The 23,474-nt window shown below is 34.9% G+C and overlaps 1 protein-coding gene across 2 annotated transcripts in view; it reads left to right on the top strand.

The window, feature by feature from the left end:
- CCSER1 (coiled-coil serine rich protein 1) overlaps positions 1 to 23,474 on the top strand; it is a 753,833-nt gene that overhangs the window by 543,249 nt on the left and 187,110 nt on the right. The window lies entirely within an intron of this gene.

Raw genomic sequence — 23,474 nt, 5'->3', positions numbered from 1 at the left:
CTGTCTCTCTTGCTGTATCTCAAATAAATAAATAAATAAATAAATCTTTAAAAAGAGATTATCAAGTTCAACATTCATTTATTCATTCATTCAACCTAATGATTCTCAGTCCTCATGACAAATAAGAATGGCCTAAGGAGCTTTTTATAAAAGGAATATGAAAAGAGAACAGTTTATTTATAAGTTGTTTTTTTTTCCCCTAGTATCTGCTATATGAAAGTTTTTCTACTCTGTACTTTGTGGAATACAGGTGTAAAATAAGTTCACTACCCGCAGGGAGCTTGAAATCTGGAAAGGAAGCAAGATATGTACCAAAAAACTGCCATATGTTAAAAAATTTATAAAAGCCACAAAGAGATGCAATATAATGTGCTATAGGAGTTCAGAGAATTATAGTATTGCTTTTCTGTTGGCCATCAAGGAAGTTTTCATGGAAGAGTGGGCTGTTGAGCTTGGTTGTAAATGATGATTGAAATTTTGATATTAGGGTTAGTAGAGAAAAGAGCATTTCCATATGTCTTGATGGAGAGGTGACTTAAAGAAGTTAAATTGGATGAGGGGAATTTCATTAGAGGAATTGTTGGAAAATAACTGATAATTTGGCATGAGAATTAGACTAAACTTAGAAAGGGTAATATAATTAAAAGAGAAGATTCTCAATTTAAGGGGGCTAAATGTCAGCTTAGAGTATAGAATTCATTCATGATTCAAAGTGAAATATTCAAACCGTTACAGCAAAAGAGAGGCATGACAACCAGGTGTTATATGTGAGTGATTAATTGCTAAATTCCTCTCCTGAAACTCATATTGCACTATATGTTAACTAAATAGAATTTAAATAAAAACTTGAAACAAACAAAACCAGAAGGGGAAGGAGGAGGAGGAGGAAGAGAGAGGCATGAAGAACCATGTTTCAGAAAGATCAATCTGATATGAGTATGGGAATAATTGCAGAGAGAGAGACTAATTGGGGCACCCTTAAGATACAGACAAGGATTATATTTAAAATCTGGTCTTTAGTCCATAATAGAGATGAAAACTTGAGAAGTGAGTTTGCAAAATAAGCCTATTTAGAAATTAATCTTTCTCGTGTATTGTGTGATTATTTCCTTCTAAAATATAAAGTAATAAATAAATAAATAAATGGAATTAAAGCTTCATTTTCCCCCTCCAAGTTCTTGTATAATTATTTGTATGTAATGTATGTCTGTATATTAAAGGTGTCCAGTGGTGTGCAGGTTAACAATCAGCTCTCCAAATAAAAAAGCCCTGGCCTTTACCATTTGCCCATTTCTGTGGTATAAATAATCCTTACATGGCCAATTTCAAACTCTCCAATTGTGATGTAATGGAACTTGAATTTGGGAAATTTTTGGAGGAAGACTTTTCCTCTACCAATTGTGGACTGGATGGCCTGTGCCCTTCAAATAAACTGACAATAAACAACAGTTTATTATGCACGGGGTCTACTCAGCTGCAAGCAACTCACTGAATAATCAGAGGTGAAGATTTCTGTGCCAAGTTAACAAAAAAGGAGGCCCTGGTTAGGGCTTCCAAGGAAAAGTATGGGAGGTTTTATTGACTTTTTGGTGCTGGTGGGCAGTTAGATTGGCACTTCTCTTGATCAAGAAGCCTGTCCGGGAGGGGTATCAATGGCAGCTCTTTGAGGGGGGACACTCTGCTCAAATTTAGGTAATGTGTTTTTCTGTAATAACTGATTGTTCAGAAATCTCCAGTTTAAAATATTATTTATATCACCTTCGTGGACTGTTAATCCTCTTAAGAAGAAAGAAACACTATCAACTGTAAGAAGCCCTGGTGAAGTAGTTCCTGCACACAATTATACATGTCCCACTTCAAAACTGCCTTCATTCATGTGTTGCATTAAAATTTTAAAGGAAGAAGAAAACAAAAATGAATCAAAACCTAAAGTTGCCCTTTGTAGCTGTGATTTGTGCATAGATAGACAAGCTGATACTGTCAAAAGTTCAGAAATAACAAAAGTAAAACCACTGAATTATCAAAGCAGTGATTAATGGAAGTTTATTATGCACATACACCAAAAAGACAGTTGGTGAACCAGGACCACTCAAACCAAAATGTGGAATGAAGCTCAGGCGTATAAGGAGCTTTTATAATGGGAAGGCAGTTTATTCTGTACAGTGATAGGTTATAATATTAGAATTTTATTAATTGATAGGGAATTTTTTAGTGGCTACCTCATATCCATTTTGAGTAGCTGAGTTAGACTTATAACAAAAACACAAATTTAATTTCATAAATTTAATTTCATATGTACCAAGCCTAAAGATGAGACCCAAGAATAAGAACACTTGAGGCTTATATACCATCCTGAGCTAAAGAGTGTAGTAAGACCCTGGATTTCAAAGGGTAGGAGGGTAGTTCACAGGACAAGAAGAAAAGCAGATGTTTGATAATTAGATGTGTGCCCTGCCATACAGATAGGTCTTTCAGAAAAAATGTTATCTCTGGTAATAGCTCTCTTTTTGGGCCAGCCTCCCTTCTCAATTATTTTAGGTAGTTCAGAAAGAGGTAAAAATTTTTTGCAGGTCTCCTGGGTCTTGATTGCCTTCAGCTCAAAATACTCTATATGCCATATGGCATATTTTAGGGTCACATACTCTGCTCCTCCTCATCTCACATAATTATATTGATGCAGTTTTTTTCTATACCCATAAATTCCTACTCAGTTCTTTTTTGCTCATGGAAAACCTTAGAAATTACCTCTGATTCCTCTATATGTCTTGTAGCCCATATCCAAAAAGTCAGGGAATTTGATCATTCTACCTTTAAAAAATGTATATACTTTTCAGCCAGTTCTCACCACCCAGTGATAAAAACCTTATTTAAACCACAGTCATCACTCAACATATCACAGTCACCTTCTAAGGGGTTTTTACTTTCCACACTTACCTTTTGTCAGTCTCTTTTAACCTAGCTTTTGCTATATTTTATTCATTATAAGTGTTACCCAAACCAGTCCATATTCAAAGGAAGGGGATTTATGCAAAAGTTCAGATACAAGAAAGCAAGTATCTTTGGAGGCCACTCTAGAAGGTATCTATATCAGGCAACTTATGTAGTTTTGGCATTTTTTTTTTTTAAGATTTTATTTATTTGTTTTCTGTTTGAGAGAGAGCAAGAGAACACAAGAGGGGGGTGGTCATAGAGGGACAAGCTGACTCTCCCCACTGAGCATGGAACACATCATGGGGCTTGATCCCAGGACCTGAGATCATGACCTGACCTGAAGTCAGATGCTTTACTCACTAAGCCACCAGATACCCCAACATATCCAATTTTAAGTATTGAGCCTGGTACTTAGAATTTAAAGCCAGAAATTCACTACCCGTCTGTAGCAGACAAAGAATTTAACTTTCTTACAGTTTAAAAGCTGCCAGCAGGGTCGTACCTACCAACACTTAAAAAGTCCCAGAAAGGAAAGGTGCTCTTTCCTTCCAGTTCACTACTACCAGCCTGATCTGCTAATGAAAAGCGGTTCTATATAGCTTAACGTCGACCAGCTTCAGTTTGCAACTCCTGAGGCCTGCATTTGAGTTTTGGCTGAGACTGCAGATAACCTTGTCCTTCTGTGATTGTTGGGACCCAGTGGCTTTGCTGAGGCCCATTCAGCCCACAGTTCATCACTTAAGACTCACAAGGATATAAAAGTAACTCCTTACCTTTGGCCTCCATAAGCTGTAGACAGCCTTTCAGGTTAAACTCTTATGATCTGAGTCTTAAGCTCTTACTTAAAACTTAGCAATATAAAGTCTACGGCATAGCTATTGAATAGAACACATGTGCTCTGCATGTGATCCTGCTAGCAAAAGAAAGAGGAATGAACTGAGCCAAGCACACTGAGTTCATCTATCCAAATTTATCAGCAAGAAAAATGATCCTTTCTTTGGTAGTCAGAGAAGCTGAGAGTATAACACTAGCAGAATGCCTTCTACATGAAAAGAAACACCAGAAAGAAACACCAGAAATGAGAAGCAAGGGTTTCCCTCAGACCTTAACTTTTTCAAATATTTTATTTGCTTTATAATTTTTTCTTTATTATTAAGAAAAATCAAAATGATCACATATATCAGTCTTTGATTTTATGATTTAATTACATTTAAATAGCCCTCATCATTCTGTGATGATTGGTAGATGATTACTTCTATTATCTTTAAGTACTTCCTTTTTTTCCCCTGTGATTTAATACTTTAATCCATTTAGAGTTTATTTGAATGACATTTGAAGATACATGTTTTCCCCTAATAGTAACCAATTGGTAAATGCCAACCTATTAAATAACCTGATATATTTCCTTGCCTATTGAAAGTATAATAAATTTAGAAGTCATCTTCTAAGAAGTAGAAGTAAAAATCAGTACATTAGCCATGGAGGAAAATTTGATAGTAAATACAAAGTATACCCAAGGATACATGCATATCCTTTAACATGCATAATCCTATAAATTAAAAAACAATAATCAGAGAACTGTTTTGAGAATTTTATCACAGCATTACTTTTAAAGAAAAAATGGCAATATGAAATATTTGAAATTAGAAGCCTAGCAAGAAAAATAAAGTTATGCTTATATGGTGGAATGTTTTGCGTTCATCATAAAGTACATTGAAAGAAAATATTTTTAATAATTATTCTTATTAACATATAATGTATTATTTGCCCCAGAAATACAGGTCCATGAATCATCAGGCTTACACATTTCACAGCACTCACCATAGCACATACCCTCCCAATGGCCATAACCAAACTACCCTGTCCCTACCTGCCATCCCCCAGCAACCCTCAGTTTGTTTCCTGAGATTAAGAGTCTCTTAAGGTTTGTCTCCATCATGAGCCCACCTTGTTTCATTTTTTTCCTTCCCTATCCTCCATGACCCCTGCCCTGCCTCTCAAATTCCTCATATCAGAGAGATCATATGATAATTGTCTTTCTTTGATTGACTTATTTCGCTCAGCGTAATACTCTCTGGTTCCAGCACATCATTGCAAATGGCAAAATTTCATTTCTTTTGATGGCTGCATAATATTCCATTGTATATATACTCCACATCTTTTTTATGCATTCATCTGTTGATGGACATCTAGTTCTTTCCATAATTTGGCTATTGTGGACATTGCTGCTATAAATTTGGGTACACGTGTCCCTTCAGATCACTACATTTGTATCTTTGGGGTAAATACCCAGTAGTGCAATTTCTGGCTTGTACAGTACCTCTATTTTCAACTTTTGGAGGAACCTCCATACTGATTCCCAGAGTAGCTGTACCAACTTGCATCCCCACCAATAGTATAGGAGGGTTCCTCTTTCTCTGCATTCTTACCAGCATCTGTCATTTCTTGACTGGATAATTTTAGCCATTCTGACTGGTGTGAAGGGGTATCTCATTGTGGTTTTGATTTGTATTTCCCTGATGCTGAGTGATGTGGAGCACTTGTTCATGTGTCTGTTGGCCATCTGGACGTCTTCTTTGCAGAAATGTCTGTTCATGTCTTCTGCCCATTTCTTGATTGGATTATTTGTTCTTCGGGTGTTGAGTTTGAAAAGTTCCTCATAGATTTTGGATACTAGACCTTTATCTGATATGTCATTTGCAAATGTCTTCTCCCATTCTGTCAGCTATCTTTTGTTTTGTTAACTATTTCCTTTGCTGTGCAAAAGCTTTTGATAGTGATGAAGTCCCAGTAGTTCATTTTTGCCCTTGCTTCCCATGTCACTGGCAATGTTTCTGGGAAGAAGTTGGTATGGCTGAGGTCGAAGAGGTTGCTGCCTGTGCTCTCCTCAAGTCTTTTGATAGATTCCTGTCTCACATGGAGGTCTTTCATCCCTTTGAGTCTATTTTTAAGTGTGGTGTAAGGAAATGGTCCAGTTTCATTCTTTTGCATGTGGCTGGCCAATTTTTCCAATACCATTTGTTGAAGGAACTCTTTCCCATTGGACATTCTTTCCTGCTTTGTTGAAGATTAGTTGACCATAAAGTTGAGGGTCTATTTCTGGGCTCTCTATTCTGTTCCATTGATCTGTATGTCTGTTTTTGTGCCAGTACCACACTATCTTGATGATGACAGCTTTGTAATAGAGCTTGAAGTCTGGAATTGTGATGCACCAGCTTTGGTTTTCTTTTTCAACATTCCTCTGGCTATTTGGGGTCTTTTCTGGTTCCATATAAGTTTTAGGATTATTTGTTTCATTTCTTTGGATAAAGTTGATGGTATAGTGATAGGGATTGCATTAAATGTGTATATTGCTTTAGGTAGCATAGACATTTTCACAATATTTGTTCTTGCAATCCATGAGCATGGAATGCTTTTCCATTTCTTTGTGTCTTCCTCAGTTTCTTTCATGAGGACTTTATAGTTTTCTGAGTACAGACTCTTTGCCTCTTTGGTTAGGTTTATTCCTAGGTATCTTATGATTTTGGGTGCAATTGTAAATGGGATTGACTCCTTAGTTTCTCTTTCTTATGTCTTGCTGTTGGTGTGTAGAAATGCAACTGATTTCAGTGTGTTGATTTTATATCCAGACATTTTACTGCATTCCTGTATGAGTTCTAGCAGTTTTGGTGTGGAGTCTTTTGGGTTTTCCACATAAAGTATCATATCATCTACAAAGAGTGGTAGTTTGACTTCTTCTTTGCTGATTCGGATGCCTTTTACTTCTTTTGTTGTCTGGTTGCTAAGGCTAGGACTTGTAGTGCTGTGCTGAGTAACAGTGGTGATAGTGGACATCCCTGCCATGTTTCTGACCTTAGGGGGAAAACTCTCAGTTTTTCCCCATTGAGAATGATATTTGCTGTGGGTTTTTCATAGATGGCTTTGATGATATTGAGGTATGTACCGTCTGTATCTACACTTTGAACAGTTTTGATCAAGAAAGGCTGCTGTACTTTGTCAAATGCATTTTCAGCATCTATTGGGAGTATCAAATGGTTTTTCTTCTTTTATTAGTGTATTGTGTCACATCAATTTGCAGATGTTGAACCAAATTTGCAGCCCAGAAATAAATCCCACTTGGTTTTGGTGAATAATCCTTTTAATGTACTGTTGGATCCTATTGGCTAGTATTTTGGTGAGAATTTTCACATACATGTTCATCAAGGATATTGTTCTGTAATTCTCATTTTTTGATGGGGTCTTTGTCTGGTTTTGGGATTAAAGTAATGCTGGCCTCAAAAAATGAATTTGGCGTTTTCCTTCCATTTCTGTCTGTCTTTCTTTGTTTCTTTTCTTTTCTTTCTTTCTTTCCTTTTTTTTTTTTTTTTAACAGTTTCAGGAGAATAGTTATTAATGCTTCTTTAAGTGTTTGGTATAATTCCCCTGGGAAGCCATCTAGCCCTGGGCTCTTGTTCGTTGGTAGATTATTGATGACTGCTTCAGTCTCCTCATTGGTTATGGATCTGGTCAAGTTTTCTACTTCTTTTTGGCTTAATTTTGGTAGTTTATATGTCTCTAGGAATGCATCCATTTCTCCCAGATTCTAAAATTTGCTGGTGTATATTTGCTCATAATTTTATATTTTTTGGTATTGGTTGTGATCTTTCCTCTTTCTTCCATGATTTTATTAATTTGGGTCCCTTCTCTTTTCTTTTTGATAAGTCTGGTCAGGGGTTTATCAGTCTCATTAATTCTTTCAGAGAACCAGCTCCTAGTTTTGTTGATTTGTTCAACTATTCTTTGGTTTCTATTTCATTGATGATTTTTGCTCTGATCTTTATTATATCTCTTCTGCTCCTGGGTTTAGACTTTCTTTGCTGTTATTTCTCCAGCTCCTTTAGGTGTTGGGTTAGGTTGTATACTTGAGACCTTTCTTGTTTCTTGAGAAAGGCTTGTATCGCTGTATACTTTCCTCTCAGGACTACCTTTGCTGTGTCCCATAGATTTTGAATAGTCATGCCTTCAATTTTTTCAATTCTTCTTTAATTTCCTGGTTGGCCCATTCATCCTTTAGTAGTATGCTCTTTAGCTCCATGTAATTGATTTCTTTCCAACTTTCCTCTTGTGGTTGAGTTCTATTTTCAAAGCATGTGGTCTGAAAATATGTAGGGAATGATCCCAATCTCTTGGTACCAGTTGAGACCTGATTTGTGACCCAAGATGTGATCTATTCTGGAGAATGTTCCATGTGCACTAGAGAATAATGTGTATTCTGTTGCTTTGGGATGGAATGTTCTGAATATATCTGTGATGTTCGTCTGGTCCAGTGTGTCATTTAAAGCCTTTATTTCCTTGTTGATCATTTGCTTGCATGATCTGTCCATTGCAGTGAGGGGGGTGTTAAAGTACCCTACTATTATCATGTTATTGTTGATGTGTTTCCTTGATTTTGTTATTAACTGGTTTATATAATTGGCTTCTCCCATCTTAGGGGCGTAGATATTTAAAATTGTTAGATCTTCTTATTGGACAGACCCTTTAAGTATGATATGGTGTCCTTCCTCATCTTTATAGTCTTTGGCTTTAAGTCTAATTTAACTGATATAAGGAGTGCCACCCCATCTTTCTTTTGATGTCCATTAGCATGGTAAATTGTTTTCCACCCCCTCACTTTAAATCTGGAGGTGTCTTTTGGTCTAAAATGAGTTTCATGTAGACAGCATATTGATAGGTTTTGTTTTTTTATCTATTCTGATACCCTGTGTCTTTTGATTGGGGCATTTAGCCCATTTACATTCAGGGTAACTTTTGAGAGATATGAATTTAGTGCTATTGTATTGCGTGTAAGGTGGCTATTACTGTATATTTTCTCTGTGCCTTTCTGATTTACTACTTTTAGGCTGTCTCTTTGCTTAGAGGACCTCTTTCAATATTTCCTGTAGAGCTGGTTTTTTCTTTGCAAATTCTTTTAGATTTGTTTGTCCTAAAAGCTTTTTATCTCTTCTTCTATTTTACCTGTAAGCCTAGCTGGATATAATATTCCTGGCTGCATATTTTTCTCATTTAGCACTCTGAATATATCATGCCAGTTCTTTTTGGCCTGCTAGGTCTCTGTGGATAGGTTTTCTGTCAATCTAATATTTCTTCCATTGTGTATTACAGACCTTTTGTCCCGACCTGCTTTCAGGATTTTCTCTTTGTCACTAGGACTTGCAAGTTTTACTATTACATGATGGGGTGTGGACCTTGATTTTGAAGGGCATTCTCCATGCCTACCAGATTCTGTTGCTGTTCCCTTTGCTATATTAGGAAAATTCTCTACTACACCAGTATACCTTCTGTCCCTCTGTCTTTTTTCTTCTTCTGGAATCCCAATTATTCTAATACTCTTTTGTTTTATGGCATCACTTTCTCTCGAATTCTGCCCTCTTGGTCCAGTAGTTATTTATCTCTCTTTTGCTCAGCTTCTTTATTCTCCGTCCTTTTGGTATTCTTTTTCACTAATTCTCTCTTCTGTCTCATTTATCCTAGCAGTAAGAGCCTCCATTTTTCATTGCACCTCATTAATAGATTTTTAAATTTCAACTTGGTTAGATTTTAGTTCTTTTATTTCTCCAGAAAGGGATTTTATTTCTCCAGAAAGAGATTCTCTAATATTTTCCATGGCTTTTTCGAGCCCAGCTAGCACCTCAGTAACCATCATAATGAACTCTAGTTCTGACATATTACCAATGTCCATATTGATTAAGTCCCTAGCCATCGGTACTGCCTCTTGCTCTTTTATTTTGTGGTGAGTTTTTCCACCTTGTCATTTTATCCAGATTAGAATATATGAACAAGAGAATAAAATAATAAAAATACTAAAAGGGTGGCAAAGACCCCAGGAAAATATATGCTAAGCAAATTAGAAGAGTCTCTAAACTGGGGGAAAGGTAAGGGGGGGAAATATAAAAATTTTTAAAAGTATATATATATTTTATATATATTATATATTATATAGATGTATATTATAATGATGAATAGAACAGAGACACTGACTTGATTTTGGGTGTATTCTGGTCTCTTAGAAGAAACTACCTCCCAAAATTTTGAAGAAAAAATTATATATATACAAAAATAAGGGTAAACGTGATGGAGGAATGAAATATGACTGTAAAGATGAATATTTTTTAAAATTTCTAAAAATGGAATTGATAATTTGGTTGAAAAAAAAAAGCAGAATATGATCAGGCTGGACACTAGAACAAAGCCATATTCTAGATTTAAGACGTATTTTGATATATTAGACGAAATTGTATACCAAAATTTTAAGGAAAAAAAAACTTATCTGTGTACAAAAAATAAGTTTAAATACGAGGAAGGAATAATATATGACTATAACAATGAAAATTTTAAAAGATTATTTTTAAAAAAGGTATTGTTAAGATAAAATAGTTAAAAAAACATGATAAAAATATATGTTTATAAAAAATAAAAAATTATATTAAAAAAACATTATATGAGCAAAGAGGAAAAGTTAAAAAGATATAATAAGAAAAAGTAAAATTCAAAAATATTTAACTTTGCAAGACAAAGGATCATGGGGAAAAAAAGCCAGGAATTCTATGCATTGCTTTTCCCCTAGTTCTGGAGTTCTGCAGTTCTTGTTGAGCTGTGAACCTTGTCTTGGCTGGATGTTCTTGCTGATCTTCTGGGCGAGGGGCCTATTGAAGTGATTCGCAAATGTCTTTGCCCAGGGTGGCATTGCACCCGCCTTTGCCAGGGGCCAGGCTAAGTAATCTCAGGTTCAGTCTTGGTAGCTTTTGTTCCCTGAACACTTTCTGTAGAGCTTTGGGGGACGGGAATGAAAATGGCAGCCTCCCAGTATCTGTTTTGGAGGAGCCGAGATCTTGGGGGCTCCACTCCTTAGTGTGCCCTCAGAGAAAAGCAATCATTCCCTCCTCTCTCCCCAGTCTCTGGCTGCATTCCGTGCTCACCCAGCCTGTGATGGAGCATTTCTATCTCTGGCACACAGCCCCGTTTGGAATCTCCAAACCCAGATTCCTGCTGCATAGTCCTGTACCACTCCTGCTGGATAAGGAAGAAGGGGGGATCTCCAGATGTACCACTTGTGGGGTCCCTGCTCAAAGAGCAGTGGTTCAACTGCAACTTGGATCACAGTTTAATGTTACCCTGAGCTGAGAGTTCACTCCTTGGCTCCATCTCTGTAGCCGTCTTCCCCACTCTGATACCTGGCAGCTCTGCCACACTCAGACACCTTAATCTTTCTGTCACCCAGCAGGAGTGGGCTGGGTGACAGAAAGATTAGGGCTATACCTCCACTTAGCATCTGGAGTGATGTCCCTCAGTGGAGCAGACTTCTAAAAGTTCTGATTTTTTGCTCTGCTGCTCCATCACTTGCTGGGAGCCGGCTCCTCCCCCTGTGGTCTATCTTCCTGTTGCTTTGGATTCACTTCTCTGCAGGTCCTTCCTTCCTGAAAGTGGTTGATTTTCTCTTCCTAGAATTGCTGCTCTTCTTCTCTTTGATCTCCTCTTGAGTTTGTAGGTGTTTAGAATGGTTTGATAACTATCTTGCTGAATTCCTGGGACCTAATTGTATTTAAGTCTCCTATTCCTCTGCCATCCTCTGCCATATTGTTTCCTTCTCCCCCGAAAGAAAATATTTGATGTGAAAGAATCCTGAGGATATAATTTGGATTCAGAGTTTAGGAGAATGTGCAGTAATTTCAATCAATTACATTGCACAGAAAAAAACTAGGAAAAGTACATAGATGCTTTATCAGTGATTGTCTTTGGGTGATTGGATTATCTATCTTTTTTTTTTAAAGATATTTATTTATTTATTTGACAGACAAAGATCACAAGTAGGCAGAGAAGCAGGCAGGGATCATGACCTGAGCCAAAGGCAGAGTCTTTAACCCACTGAGCCACCCAGGTGCCCCTGGATTATCTATCTTATCATACTGTCTTTCTGTTGGTCTAATCTATCTGTCTAGTTATTCCTTTTTCTAGCTTATATTTTTAACACTTGCTTGTCTGCCTTAATGAACTTAAAATAATTGGAGTCAGGTAGGGACCTTTTATATTAAACATACATCACAAAATTTTTTTGTTTGTTTGTGGTAGGTTCTCAATACTATTTTGACATGATGCTGATAGGATGAGATCATAATTTGAAATTGGCAGCAGCTGAACATAACAAGAATGTTCAAGAAAATAAACGGAGAGAGGGATAATAGAGACTCAAGTCATAGACCAAAGCATAAGGAGAGCCAGCAATAATTGGTTGGCATCTAGCCTCATGGATTAGGAATCAGGAACAAAACTTCTCTCCCTGTGAAAAATAGTGGGTTAAAGTAGGAATTCAGTCTCACATTATCTGTACAATAACTTGGGAAAATGCTATGTGAACTTTAAATTTCAAATACCATGCACTCCCAGAATTTAGATATGAGTAGAAACTGCGATTTTCTAAAATTGAAACAAACCAAAAGCAAAGTAAAATTATAAAGCTTAATTATTGTTGAGGTAACCTATACCACCATCAACAATAGTAAGCTGGTTTAAAAATATACTGCTAATAAGATTAGCTATTTCTCTCCTCAGTATTGTTGCTGTATGTCTGGCATAAATTAATTGTATTTTCCATATTTAATTCTTAATTTCTTTTAATGAATGAGATAACAAAATTTTTTAGGTGGTGAATCTCTAACACTGTTCATAGAAGAAAAAAAAGTGGTTGGATTCTAAATGATTTGTATTTCTTAATGCATTTACCATAGCTTAACAAACCCATTCTTTAAGAACATACAAGTACTATTTTTTCTAATTTATGCTAAACAGTCTTCTGTTTTTCCTGAGTGATTCTTTTCAATGAAATATAAGAACTCAAATAGGTTGCCACTTTTGTTTTTATACCAAGTTTAGTTTTTATTATTAATTAACATCTTGGCCAATATCTGCTAAGGTTATAGTCTCTTATTCGCCTAGTTATTCTGAATCATCCCCATGAAACCTACTCATCCCTGCATGAGTTAGTATAATTTAATTTTTGGACCTTCCAAACTAAGAAATAGTTCCTGATTTCCCACATTTGATTCACTTTTTTGCTATATCCTAGTAATTTGGTTTGGGGGTTTCATTATAACTTTGATTTAGTGACAAAACAATAAAATAATGGTTATAGTAATTGGAATTGATCGCAAGATCAGAATGCAGCTAAGAGCAAAGCAAACTGAACATAGCCAGGCATCTGTTAGGGTATTGTTTCTGTTCACTGTCCCGGATTATTGATACTATGTAGAAGAACATTTTTGAAAGCCATGATTTTTTAAATCTCTGTGATTTTAAAAAGGTGAACTTATAATCAGAGCTTTCACTTATTTTGGAGATCTATACTAAAAACACTTTGAAGCAGAGAATATACATCATGAGACAGTGGAAAAATACTTGGGAGCCTCAGGTGGATATAGAAACTGATAGCATCTCCATACAAGTCAATTTGGTAATACCATTAAAAATTACAGTTGAGTGTATCTTTTAAATTTGTAATTCCACATCTGAAAAATTATTTTATAGATAATATACATATGCTACAATAGTGGGAATGTAACAGAATTTAACTATACTATCATAGGCCCATAAATTGGAATAATATACAGCTATGTGAAAGAATGAGAGTACTCATTATATACAAATACCTGGTAATTTGAGAAAGGCAAGTTGAAGAACAGTACGTAAAACATGTTATTCATGTTATTCTGTAAAATATGTTATTTATATAAAAGAAAAAAAATTGAATGACTGGCTATCTCTGTGTGTTTGTGTGTATGTGTGTGTGTTTGCAGTTGACCCTTGAGCAACATGGGTTTGAAGTGACAGGCCCACTTGTATGTAGATTTTTTACTGAACAGTACTGTAAATGTATTTTTCTTTCTTATGATTCTTTAATAAAATACTTTCTTTAGCTTACATTATTTAAAGAATAAAATATATAATGCATGTAATACGCAAAATATGTGTTAACTATTCCATAAGGCTTCTAGTCAACAATAGTCTATTAGTAATCAAGGTTTGACAGTGTCAAAGTTATGTGCAGATTTATGTGCAGATTTTTTACTGCACAGAGGTCAGCACCCTAACCCCTGTGTTGTTTATGGATCATGTGTAATGTATATATGCTTATGTGTGTTTCTATGATCTATATGTCATCTACCTCTCTGTTTATCTATCCATCTATCCACCACATCTATATATATAACATCTGTAGAAGGTTATGCAATAAATTGGTAAAACTAGGGGCCTCTGGATGGTTGGGGACTGGGAGTAGAATAAAACCTTTTTCTTGGAAAAAGATGTTGCCCCATTTGAAATTTGGACTACGTAAATGCATCATCAAGTTAAAGTAAATTTTACACACACACACACACACACACACACACACACACACTGAATTTTGAAAATAAGTAAACACATTTTTATACATAGGCATTTTTTGACTAAATCTTACAAAGCTCCAAATTTAAAAATACATACTCTGAGTCACCCCAGATATAGAAAAAAAATTATTTTGCTATCACATAAATATTGCTATTAACTTCCCAGTCTAGAATAGAGTAGTATCCTAATTCTCAACACCACTTGTACCAGCTGGTTCCAAATTTTAGATTCTATAGCATGTAACTTCCAAACCACAGTACTTAAAGATGCTTAGGTGTTTGACACACAGTTTTGTGGAAAATTATTTAGGCACATAGAGCTGGATTATCAGTATATTGGCTGTGTACTTATGGCTCCATTGCTTTTTCTCCCTTTATTGGATACAGGCTCTCTGCCTGTATTTCCTAGAAATACACCATCCACTAGGTGGCCTCTGGCAATCAGATAGAAACACATTCTGTGACCTTAGCAACATTAGCTGAATGAGAGAATTTCTTTCTAAAAATTCCCACACAATTCCCATATCTGAGTTTCATTTAAATGAATTGGCTCATGCGCCTAGCTTTTTTGTATAGAACAGTTTGCCTAGGCCTTGGTTTTATGCTCACCCCTATTTCAAGAATATTAAATCAGCAGTACTCAAAATAAATGGATTGAAAGTTTTGGAGAAATCACTCCCCAAAGCAAAATTAAAATGTTGTTAACACAGTAAAATGGAATGCTGGGAAGGCAAAAACATCACATATCACCTACTCTTAAGAAGATATTACAAAAGAGGGGAAAAAATCTTGCATTTTCATTTGGAGAAAATAAGACCAATAAAAGACTTACATTGATAAGGTTGGTGAGCTTGGCCAAAGTACAAAGAGCTAGTCCTGATTTGGACATTGAATTTAGTTGCTCTCATTTTGGCTTACTGAAAAAAAAAAAATTCAAATAAGGGATATATAATCACTTAAAGAATGAAGTGAGTGGAATTAGCTTCCCCATGGCTGACTTGGTTCCTCAGAGAGGCGCGCTGAACATCAGTGGTCAGCACCCTGAACTGGAGGAGCTTAGAGCTGTCATCTCATTGCCATTTGTAGAATATACTTGATGACACAGATTAGCTCTCCAGAATATGCCCACTAATATATGAAGTCTTTCTGTGCCACAGTTAGATACTCTGCATTCCCTTTCTTACTAAGTCCTGGAGACAACCACATCTTAGCAGTGAGAGGAGTCATGGCAAAGATGAAAATCTATGGTCAGGGAAGCCTAATGTGTCCTTAATACTTATTGGATGGCTGAACAAATAAATGACTGAATCTTCACAGAAAGATGGCACATCTGAAAAAGGAAAGTATTTTCAAGAAAAGTAGCCTATTTATTTATGTATTTATTACAGAAATCTAAATTATCCTATTACTTTATCAGCAATAACATTATTGATTATTAAAATAACAAAAAACTATAACATGGGGTACATTTTATAAATAATAATTTTAGAAATACAAGAATGAATGTTCAAATTAACACATTTAGGTAAACATTTAATTTTATTAGTCCTACAGAATTACCTTATACAACTTACCCAAATGGTTTAAAAAATATTTCACTTATACTCAAACCTGTTTGTGTACTCAACATTTTGAGCCCAATTGATCATGTTTCACTTCAAGAAATTCTTATAAATAAACTCTAATCCCATAGGACAGATCCATTAATTATTCCTTCAGGGGAGGTATAATTAATGGATCTGTTCTATAGAATTATGGCATTCAGTAAATGTGAATAATGCAAACTCACTCTACCAAGAACCTTAAGAGTACCCAAACAAATAGATCATTTCATATGGCTGAAACTTTCCTTCCACATACCTGTAGGGAACATGAAAGTATGCAAAACAATTTAGCATCAGCTTTTCAGTGAATTCTTCATAGAAGATTAAAGATTCTTTAGTGGAGCTGTTACGCATCCCTGTAAAATAGTCTGTCAAAATTCATTCTTACAAAAGTTTAAAAAGCCCTAATGAAAGCTTAGAAGCTGTGAGTACAGTGACAGTCATGTATTATAATCCTGAAAAGCCTAGTTATATTGCAAATGAAGAATATTTTTAAATAAACCTTTTATTTTAAAAGTTTCATTTGCGTAGGAAATTTGCAGAGGTGATACAGAGAGCTCCATACACTCATACACCCATACACTCGCCATTCATTTTTCCCAACTGTTACCATCTTAACCTCAGCAGAGTACATTTGTCACAACTGAGAACCAGTATAGGTACATTACTATTAACTAAACTTAACAGTGTATTAAAATGTTACCAGTTTTTCCTAATACCTTTTTGCTACTCCACTATTTTATCCAGGATACCACATTACATTTAGTCATCATGTCTCTCTAATGACTTGATCGGTAATAGTTCTCAGACTTGCCTTGTCCTTGATGACTTGACTTTGACTGGTTAGATTTTCTGCAGAATGGCCCTGTATTTGGGTTTGTCTGATATTTTTCTCATAATTAGACTGAGATGGGAGAAAGACCACAAAAGTGAAATATCCCTCATGATATTTTGTCATGCTGTCTAGATGGTGTTTACCTTGATCATGTGGTTGAAGTAATATTTGCTGAGTTTCTCCACTGTAATGGAGAAACTTTTCCCTTTTCATACTCTGCTCTTTGGAATTAACTGACTAAACACAGCCTGGGGGTTGGTTGTGGGGTGGGGTGTAAATTCCACATCTTGAAGAATGGGAGTATCTGCATAAATTATTGAAATTCTTCTGTGAGAGAGATTTGACTTTTCTCTCCAATGACTTATTTCTTCCATTCCTTATTTATATATGAATTCATGATTTTTTAAATTTCATTTTAATCTTTGAATTATAACTCCAATACAATGTTATTTATTTTGCTGCTCAAATTGTTCCAGCTCTGGCATTTGGGCACTCTTCACATTGGCTTCTTTATCTTCTTTGGTGTACTCCATCCTTATATCTTTTGAGCATTTTCTCACTTTCTGGAACAGCAAGATGGTCTAGAATCACTTAGTACATTCTTTGCCCCATCCCTGGAATCAACGATTTCTCCAAGGAGCCATGGTTCTTTTATTAGAAGAAAGGAGTATCTAGGCATTGGGCATTAAGAAATAATATTTTATTTGATAAAATTAGCACATTCCTTTCCAAAATCAGAAGAAAAATACAATATGGCTTGTATAATAAATATATAATATATAATAAAAAATATTATCAATACTTGTTAAAAATGATCCATTTCATGGTAACTCCTCGGGTACCTGGCTGGTTCAGTTGGTAGAGCTATGACTCTTCAGCATGAGTTTGAACCCCATGTTGGGTATACAGATTACTTAAAAAAAATAAATAAATAAAATTCATTCTTAAAAAAAGTAACTCCCTAATTTATGAATTAATGAAGACTTTCAAAACTGAATTTTAATTTTTATATCATATAAATGTCTGACTTGACAATTTTGTACCCATTTATAATATCAAGTATTGATTGTGAATCAGTCAAGAGTTCATTTCTTCATGTCAAAAGAAAGAATAGAGTACTATGTATGTCAAGGTTATTACAATGCATGCATGTTTCATTTTCTGAACAATAAAAATAGTAGAAGCTTAGAGAAGATGTGTCATTCAAAATATCAAAATTCTTTTCTGGTTTAGCAAGTATTAATGACATCTCTTACCCTTTAATTTCTCTATTTCTGTAGTGACAGTATACTGAGTGTCAAATCCCTCAACTGTACACTTTGGTCATTAACAATTGAGCAGTGTTGGTTGAGAGTGATTAGATTTTTTAGCCAGACTTTTAAAGCACTGTTTATAATAACAGATAATATACCATTCCTCTAAATTGTGTTCTGAAATTTAACCTGGGAGAATATGATTATTATTATAACAAAATGTTTCTTTCATTATTTATTTGGGAAAGAACACCTGCTGTGATTTGCAAATCCTACTGTTCACTTTCTTCATTCTTTTTAATAGAAATGCTGTTTTAATATAGTTATATTTTATATACTTATTTTTGTACATTTATTTTTTCATCAAGAATGACTTGTAGTAATTCAGCAATGAGTGTTGATAGTCAAAGTAGTTACTAGATATAGTAGTCAGAATTGCCACCAGATACTTGAGTCTGAAGATTTCATCGAGGTCGCTTATTTGCTATTTCCAGCCTTTTAATAAGTCATCCTTGATAATTCATTTATATATTTTTAAGAGTCATCTCCTAGGAGCCAAAGAAAGTTCTATTTAGCCTCCTGCCACTATTTTCTTCTTGTATGGCACTCTTAATGTGCCATAGTGGCATAGTATTTGCAGAACTTATTTATGTACTTAAATCATTTTTTTATTCCACTGAGAAATTTGAACAAGAGGGTAATATTCATCATCTTATCTCATAGAATTTTATTTAAAATAACTATTTCTGTTTCTGCTTGTGCCCTCTTTTTTTCCTCAAAGATGAGTCAACAGAAAAGATGATAGACACATTGCTTTTCTTGCCATTTCTATTTTCCTTCCCATCTAAAACTTCATTTTCTCTCCCTCTTCCATTTATCTGCCCAGGAAGTTCCATAATCACCATCTGATGAGAGTCCCTTTTATTAATTTAAAATTTTCAGTATTATAGCAAAGACTTCATGCCCTCCTTTGACAAACCCACAAGCAGATAATACCTTCACATCTTTGTTTATTATAATTAAAGTATGTTAAGTCTCTGGTAACTGTCAGATTCCTATCAAATAAGTGAGACTGGCAAAGTGTCTGAGGTAACTTGCTAAAATACAAATTAATCTTTGTGAAAATTTTATGCTTGATTGTGTACAATACAAATATTATTATTATTTAATGTATGTCTTATACCAAAAAAATTGCAAAAGCATTTTCAAAGAATAGAAACCTAACTATGCTGTTTTTTTGGCCATGATGTATGAGTTGAAAGGTTGGTAGCAGAAAACATAAGCAAAAAATCTTTGTGAACTTGAGGTAGGACACGAGTTCTTAGGTCAATCATCAAAAGTATAAACCATAAATAATAATAATAATAACAACAATGTGGAAAGCTTTGATTCTTTTGAAAACAGTATTAAGGAAACACACTACAAACTGGGTGAAATATTGATAATATACATATATGACAAAGGATTTATATCCAAATAACCCAATCAGAAAGAAAAATAGGCAAAATATTTTAACAGACACTTTACAAAACAAGCTATACTAATGGTCAACAGGCACATGAAAGATGCTCAACATCATTAGTTTTCTATGGAAATTGAAGTTAAAAGCACAGTGAGCTACCATTACAGATCCCTGGAATAGCTAAAATTAAAGCAAAGAAAAAAAAGATAATGCCAATTTTGCTGAGATACAATACAAATACAAATTGAAGTACAATGTATTACAACCCCTTTGTCATTTTGTCAGTTTGTTATGAAGTTGGCATAAAAATGAATGCAAATTTACCAAGGGCCTAGGTAATTTCACTGAGATATTAATCTAAGAAAAATGAAAACAGGGGTTCCTGGGTGGCTCAGTCAGTTTAGCGTCTAGCTCTTGATTTTGGTTAAGTCATGGTCTCCAGGTCCTGGGATCAAGCGTGGGGCTCCATGCTCAGTGGGAAATCTGTTTGAGGATACTTTCTCTCCCTCTGCCCCTCGCCCTGCTCATGTGCTCGCTCTCTCGCTCTCTCTCTCTCTCTCAGATAAATAAATCTAAAGGAAAGAAAGAAAGAAAGAAAGAAAGAAAGAAAGAAAGAAAGAAAGAAAGAAAGAAAGAAAGAAAGAAAACATGTGTCCACAAAAACATATACACAGGGACACCTGGGTAACTCAGTGGGTTAAAGCCTCTGCCTTCGGCTTAGGTCATGATCCCAGAGTCCTGGGATCAAGCCCTGCATCAGGCTCTCTGCTCAGCAGGGAGCCTGCTTCTCCCTCTCTCTCTGCCTGCTGCTTTGTCTACTTGTGTTCTCTGTCTGTCAAATAAATAAATAAAATCTTAAAAAAAAAAATACACACACACACACACACACACACACACGTTTAGCATGGGTTTCTTCGCAATAGCCCCAGACTGGGTTAGATTACAAATTGTGATTAGATAAACAAGTTGAGTTTGCCTTTAAATACTGCACTACATTTAAAAGGATGGATCCTGAAAAACACAACAACATGACATGATGAATTTCAAAATAATTTTGCTGGATAAGTGAAGCTGGGTACAAAAGAGTTCATATAGTACATTTACATTTATGTAATGTAATGAAGTTCTAGGGAGAGCATAACTAACCTATCGTGATACGGCATATCATTGTTGCGTGGGACCAGGAAGGGGTGGCATTTGAATGCAAAGGAGCATGAGGGAACATTTTGAGGCGATGAAACTGTACTATACCTTGATTTTGTAGTTACACATGTATACATTTGTTAAATTCACCTAACCACATACTTCAAAAGTCACATTTTAGCACAGTATATTATACTTCAGTAGAGCTGATTTAAAGAGGATGGGTTGGAGGTGAGGCATGAAGTAGTTTGTAAATTTAGGGGAATTGTGTAATGGAAACAGCAACAACAAACGAATAGTTTCTTCAGACAGATAAGTGGAATGGATTCTGGAGAACAATGTGCATGAGAAGAGGGTGACAGTCACTAGAATATCTCTGACAGGTTCAAAGGTAAGTACTTGTGGGGGACCTGGGTGGCTCAATGGGTTGAGCCTCTGCTTTTGGCTCCGGTCATGATCCCAGGGTCCTGGGATTTAGCCTCGCATCGGGCTCTCTGCTCAGCGGGGAGCCTGCTTCCCCCTCTCTCTCAGCCTGTCTCTCTGTCTGCTTATGATCTTGGTCCCAAATGAATGGATAAAATCTTAAAAAAAAATTAAGTACTTGTCTGGATTTTATTATTAAACTTATAGGTCATGCTTAACATTAAGCCCAGTTTGGAGAAAAATAAAAGTGAACTAGCATGTATGCAATAGAAATAGAAGGGGGAAAGTCTACCAATTTGGGTGAAAAAACAGTTTTAACTATAGGGAAAATGTTGTTCATATTATTTAATCACCCTAGTGTCGGAAAAAAGCAGGTATCTATTAAACTTAGAACCAGAAAATCAGGTTTTTAGGACACCTGTTGTAATTAAGATAGTCTTAACCTGTCAGGAACATCTTATCCAGTCTCTATTGGGTCAGAAAGTTGAAGTATGTTACATAAGAATTAAGGAGGTTCCTGTCATTGAGATGATTTGCTTATTTTGCAGAATAATTCTGTATCCCAAAGACAGCCACTTTTACATTACTGAGAACTGGCTGTTTCCAAAATACCTGAAATATATCAAAAACAGATGAAGCTATAATTCTAACAAAATATTTTTTGAGGAAAATTGTAAAAGAACATATACCCTGTTAGCTTTTAAAAACTTCAAATGTAACTTATGAAGTACTTTGTTAATTTGTATTTAGATATGCAACTGCATTGGAATTGCAATCATTAAATGAAAGGGTAAGCTAATTAAAGTATGAAGTATGGATAAGATATATATCTGAAGGGTTTACTATAGTGTCAGATATCTAAAAGTGTTAGCAAATTGAAATGGCACCTAAATTACAGATCACTGAAATGCAAATGGAAAAACAATAAGCTAAAAATGAAGATACAGTTTTTCTATTTTTGCTTTGTATTTTTCAACTTGATAATTAAGTGCAGTGTATCAGATGTCACATAAGATTGATTTGTTTTTTAAAAACATTTTTCTTGAGATACCCTAAGAGCAATAGAATTAAAGTGTCATACTATAAGATGGATTTGAAAGTTAAAGCTGGAACACAGTTTTCTCTAAGAATGACATTCAAAGATTCAAGGTTAGATGATGCAAATTTTGGAGTCTGCTTTCTAACAGTGCTTAGGAATGACACATTTATTTCTGGGAAGTTGTGGGAGACCTCAACCCTAAAAGAAGTTAACCATGAAACTTGATTTTGGTTCATGTTCTTATGGAAGTTCAAAAATCTTCATCTGTGAGAATATGATACAACCTTTTAAATTTTCACAACTGGATGTCATCTCTGTCTTCTGAACATATGATTGTTAAGGGCCTGATACTTTAAGAGGCTATGCAGAGTACCAGTTCTTAAGGAAAATACCAGATAATTCAACTACATATGAATTGTATTCTATTACTTGACTAATTTCTCATGAGAAATCCAATAAGAAAAAGAGGTCAGGAGTCTTGTTTTTCAAGTCTGGAAAAGAAGTTTTACTCATTTTTTAAAATTTTAGAATCCTGTGGTAAGTTCATTTCTAAGAAGACCTTTGTTTTTCTATTATATCATATAATCAGATAGTGAAAGGCAGCAGTTCAGAGTATTTCCTGGTTTTGATCAAATAATGGACAAGAAGTTCTGAATAAATTAAGAAATTAAGTCAGGAGCTCATTCAACTCTAGTGTATGTATTTTTCTGCTTCCTTCAGTAGAATTATTGTTCAGTTTTTACCTAACTTCCTCCTTTAGACAATTTAAGTCAATGTGCAATCTTAGATCAGTTTCTGAAGTAAGTGCAATAAAATTAAATAAATAATAAATAATAAAATAAATAATAATAAAATAAAATAATGAAATAAAGATTATACTGATTGTAAACTATGTTTATAGTCCTTGTGTGTTGTTGCTGAAATAGAGTCAGAAATAATCCCACTTTAAGGATATTTAAAATGTGTCCAATTTATGGTATACCTAAATCAAATGAATTGAAAATAACCTCATGAATGGAAAGAGACTCTAAGAATTTTAACAGTTGTAGCATCTGTTCTTTGAATGTGTTCTTTTTTGGTTCTTAAATCAGCCAAACTTGTCTACCTATTCCCTTATCACAATCAAAATTAATCCATTCTTTTGCTTTAATTTTCACCGCAAAATTTTCTGTATTTGAGTGCATGCACAGTTGATAACTAAGCTGGAATATGTTGCTGTTCATTCTTTTCAGTGTTTTATTTGCTTATCTACTTAAAGAATTATTCTGACAGAGTGAATTAAGGATATAGTAACATAATTTTTGTTGCTACCTACTATCAATATTTTATTCTTGCTTTTAGAAAAAATAATGGTAAGCTTCTAACCC

Source organism: Mustela lutreola, chromosome 1 (genome assembly GCF_030435805.1).
Source record: "Mustela lutreola isolate mMusLut2 chromosome 1, mMusLut2.pri, whole genome shotgun sequence".
NCBI classification, from domain to species: domain Eukaryota; kingdom Metazoa; phylum Chordata; class Mammalia; order Carnivora; family Mustelidae; genus Mustela; species Mustela lutreola.
The sequence above is the reverse complement of the archived record's forward strand: the minus strand, read 5'-3'. Positions and strand labels throughout refer to the sequence as shown.